Below are 4911 nucleotides of genomic sequence, written 5' to 3'. Positions count from 1 at the left end.
CATTGCCTATGTTTCGAGGCAGTTGAAGATCCATGAGATGAATTATCCGGTTCATGATCTAGAGTTGGCAGCCATTGTTCATGCTTTGAAGATTTGGAGGCATTATCTTTATGGTGTGACGTGTGAGGTGTACACTGATCACAAGAGTCTTCAGTACTTGTTCAAGCAAAAGGAGTTGAATTTGAGGTAGAGGAGGTGGTTGGAGTTGCGTAAAGATTATGATGTTACTATCTTGTACCACCCGGGGAAGGCCAATGTGGTGGCCGATGTATTGAGTAGGAAGTCCGCCAGCATGGGTAGTCTTGGTTATATTCTGGTCAGCTAGAGACCGCTTGTTTTGAATATTCAGGCCTTGGCCAATCGATTTGTGAGGTTGGATATTTCGGAGCCTAGCAGAATGTTAGCTTGCTCGGTCGCTCGTTCCTCATTATTGGAGCGTATCCGTGATCGGCAGTTTGATGATCCCCATTTATGTGTCCTGAGAGACACGGTGCAGCGTGGAGGTGCCACGAAGGTGACCTTAGATAGCGATGGTGTTTTGAGATTGCAGGGGCGAGTTTGTGTGCCCAATGTCAATGGGATTCGAGAGTTGATCTTATCGGAGGCCCATAGTTCTCGGTATTCTATTCACCCTGGCGCTGCGAAGATGTATGAGGATCTGAGGTAGCACTATTCATGGCGTAGGATGAAGAAAGATATTGTTGCATATGTGGCTCGATGTTTGAATTGTCAGCAGGTTAAGTATGAGCATCAGAGGCCTGGTGGTTTGTTTCAGAGGATTGAGCTTCCCGAGTGGAAGTGGTAGAGGATTACCATGGATTTCGTTACCGGACTTCCGTTGACCCGGAAGAAGTTTGATGTGATTTGGGTCATTGTTGATAGGCTGAACAAGTCAGCGCATTTTGTTCCTGTTGCAACCACTTATTCATCCGAGAGGTTAGCTGAGATCTACATTAGAGAGATTGTTCGCCTTCATGGGGTGCCGGTATCTATCATTTCGGACCGGGGTACGCAGTTTACCTCGCGCTTCTGGAGAGCAGTTCAGCGAGAGTTGGGCACCCAGGTTGATTTGAGCACAGCATTCCATCCTCAGACGGACTGACAGTCCGAGCAGACTATTCAGATATTGGAGGACATGCTCCGAGCTTGTGTTATAGACTTTGGAGGTTCGTGGGATCAGTTCTTGCCTTTAGCGGAGTTTGCCTACAACAACAGCTACCAGTCCAGCATTCAGATGGCTCCTTATGAGGCATTGTATGGTAGGCGGTGTCGATCTCCGATAGGGTGGTTTGAGCCGGGAGAGCCTCGGTTATTGGGTACAGATTTAGTTCAGGAGGCCTTGGATAAGGTCAAGATCATTCAGGACAGGCTTCGTTCGACTCAGTCGCGGCAAAAGAGTTATGCAGTTCGCAAGGCTCGAGATGTAGCTTTCATGGCTGGTGAGCGGGTATTGCTCCGAGTGTCGCCTATGAAGGGCGTGATGAGGTTTGGGAAGAAGGGCAAGCTTAGCCCCAGGTTCATTGGTCCATTTGAGATTCTCGATCGTGTGGGAGAGGTGGCTTATAGGCTCCCTTGCCGCCTAGCTTGTCAGCCGTGCATCCAGTTTTTCATGTGTCCATGCTTCGGAGGTATCACGGCGATCCAGCCCATGTGTTAGACTTCAGCACTGTCCAGTTGGACAAGGATTTATCTTATGGGGAGGAGCCATTAGCTATTCTAGACCGGCAGGTTCGTCAGTTGAGGTCTAGGAGTTTTCCTTCTGTTCGTGTTAAGTGGAGAGGTCAGCCTCCTGAAGCATCAACCTGGGAGTTCGAGTCTGATATGCGGAGCCGTTATCCCCATCTATTTCCCGACTCAGGTACTTCTTTCTTTTGTCCGTTCGAGGACGAACGGTTGTTTTAGAGGTGGAGAATGTGACGACCCAAAGGGTCATCACCTGTTTTCTCTTTCATTCCGTGCTTTCGAGGCTTCGAAAACCTCACTTTTACTTGCCTCGATTTGCGTGTGTAGTCCGGGCGCGTAGCCGGAAAGCTTAAATATGAATTCTGTGTAAAAATTGATGAATTTTGATATTAATATGATTAAAGTTGACTTTGGTCAACATTTTTGGGTAAACGGACCCGGACCCGTGATTTGACGGTCCCGGAGGGTCCGTAGAAAAATATGAGACTCGGGCATATGCCCGGAGTCGAATTCCGAAGTCTAGAGCCCGAGAAATGAATTTTCTCTGTGAAATTGTTTTCTAAAATTAATATGGAAATTTGAAAGGAAATTGATTAGAACGTGTTGGTATCGGGCCCGTATTTTGGTTCCGATGCCCGGTACAGGTCTTATATGTGATTTAACCACTTTCTATAAAGTTTGGTTGAAAACGGACGTCATTTGACGTGTTTCAGACTTAAAAATGGAAAATTTGTGTTTTATGAAAAGTTGGAAGAAATGATGTGATTTGAGGCTTGATTCTATGTATATGATGTTATTTTGGTGATTTGATCGCACGAGTAAGTCCGTAGGATATTTTTGAGGTTGTGTGCATAATTGGTTTGGAGCCCCGAGGGCTCGGGTGAGTTTTGGATTGGCCAACATTGCATTTTTGAATTTGTAAAGATCTGGTATGAAGGCTTCTGTGATTTTCGCAAATGCGAAGACTCGACTCGCAATTGCGAGCTCGCAAATGCGAGCATCGAGTCGCAATTGCGAAGTCTAGGAAATCCAGGCAGAGGTCGCAAATGCGACGATTGCTCTCGCAAATGTGAGGTGTCGCCTTTCGCAAATGCGAAACATGTCACCTAGACCGGGGTTCGCAAATGCGAACTTAAGTGTCGCATTTCCCAAGCCTGGATGGTTCGCAATTGCGAACCCGACTTCGCATTTCCTATATCTGAGGCCTGCAATTTTTCATACTTAGACGAATTTTAACCCTCTTTTCTTCATTCTTTCAAAACCCAAACTCCATAGGCGATTTTTCAAGAAACTTATCTTCTCCAAATCATTTGTAAGTCAATTTTTACTTAACTTCTTCAATCTTTAACATCATTAAACATGATTTCATCTTAAAATCAAGGATTTTCATGGATGAAAATGGGGATTTTGGGTAGAACTTAAGTTTTCTTAAAATTGGGGATTTGGACCTCCATTTGAGGTCCGATTTCAAAACTAATCGTAGATATGGATTCGTGGGGGAATGGGTAACCAGGTTTTGGTTCGAACCTCGGGTTTTGACCACGTGGGCCCGGCGGCGTTTTGGGAATTTTTGAGTAAAACTTTTAGGAAATTCATTTTCATGCATTCAAATTGATTCGATTAGCATTTGTTGATACATTCAACTAATTCGTGACTGGATTCGAGCGGTTTGGTGGTGAATTTGAAGGGTAAAGCTATACTAGAGGCTTGAGTTGAGCTTGGACCATTTGAGGTAAGTGTTTGGTTTAACTCTAGCTTGAGGGAATAGGAGTTGAGTCTTGTTTGCTAATTGCTAATTGATTGAGTACGGTGTATAGGCATAGTGACGAGTATCTATGCACTGGCGTCTAGCATGGCCGTGAGTCCGTATATTGTGTTTATTCCTATTTTGTAGTGACTCTTCCTGGTGTAATTGATGAACTCTATATAATGTGAAGAGTATGAGAAGGAATTGTGGTTGTGAACTCTTTGGAGCGTTGGCTCGAATGATAAAGGAATTACTGAGTAAGAAAAGAAAGAAAGAGAAAGAAATGTGATTATTCCCTTGCCGGGATGTGAAAGTTATTATTGTTATTCCCTTGCCGGGATGTGAAAGTTATTATTGTTGTTCCCTTGCCGGGATGTGAAAGTTCTTATTGTTGTTTTCCCTTGCCGGGACTTCTATTACTGTTGTTTGTCCCCTCTCCCCATTGTTTGTGATTGTTGTTTGGGTAAGGACGAGTGATAAAGCACGAAGGGTGATGCCGTGCACGATTGTGATATAAATACTAATACACGAAGGAACATTCCGTGCCCTGTTTTGATTATTAATGCACGAAGGAACATTCTGTGCCCTGATTTGATTACTAATGTACGAAGGAATATTCCGTGCCATGAGATGAGTGTATAAGCACGAAGGGTCATTCCGTGCCATCATTTTGTGAGGTAAAGCACGAAGGGTGATGCCGTGCACTTGATATGATTGTTTGGGTGAGAATGAGAGTAAAAGCACGAAGGATGGTGCCATGCAACTGTTGATTTCCTACTATCGTTGCTATTGTAGTACTATTTCATTCTTCTATTATTGATTTTATACTTGAACAGTTACAGCCCCTACAGCATGCTCCCCCTCCCCCTTGATTGGTTAATTTCTGTATACCTTTATATTGCATACATATATATTGAACTGCACAGGTTAGTTTGGTAGTCCGGTCTAGCCTCGTCACTACTTCGCCGGGGTTAGGTCAGGCACTTATCAGCACATGGGGTCGGTTGTGCTGATGCTACACTCTGTGCATCTTTTTGCACAGATCACACCGCCGGAGTAGCAGCTTTTGGACAGCAGTAGGAGCGTTGGGAGATTGACTTCAGTCCAGAGATTCCGAGGTAGCCTTGTTGACGTCCGCATGGCCCGGAGTCTCTTCTATTCTTATTTCGTTTGTTGTCCTTCTACCGGAACAGACAGTATTGTATTTTATTCAGACCATGTTTTTAGTATTCTATAGACGTTCGTAAGTTAGTGACTCCAGTCTTGGGTATAGGTTGTAATTGAATTTCCGCACTTGTTTTCAGTTCATTTATATTTAAAACATCCGTTTTTATATTAAATGTCTCATTGCCTTAGTATTGTCGATGGTGCCTAAAAGGTTAATAATTAATTGGCTTGCCTAGCTCCTAATAGTAGGCGCCATGACGACTCCCGACGGTGGGAAATTCGGGTCGTGACAAAATAATTACACAAACAAAAAA

This window comes from Nicotiana attenuata, unplaced genomic scaffold, assembly GCF_001879085.1.
Source record: "Nicotiana attenuata strain UT unplaced genomic scaffold, NIATTr2, whole genome shotgun sequence".
Lineage (NCBI taxonomy): Eukaryota > Viridiplantae > Streptophyta > Magnoliopsida > Solanales > Solanaceae > Nicotiana > Nicotiana attenuata.
Note: the sequence above shows the minus strand (reverse complement) of the source record.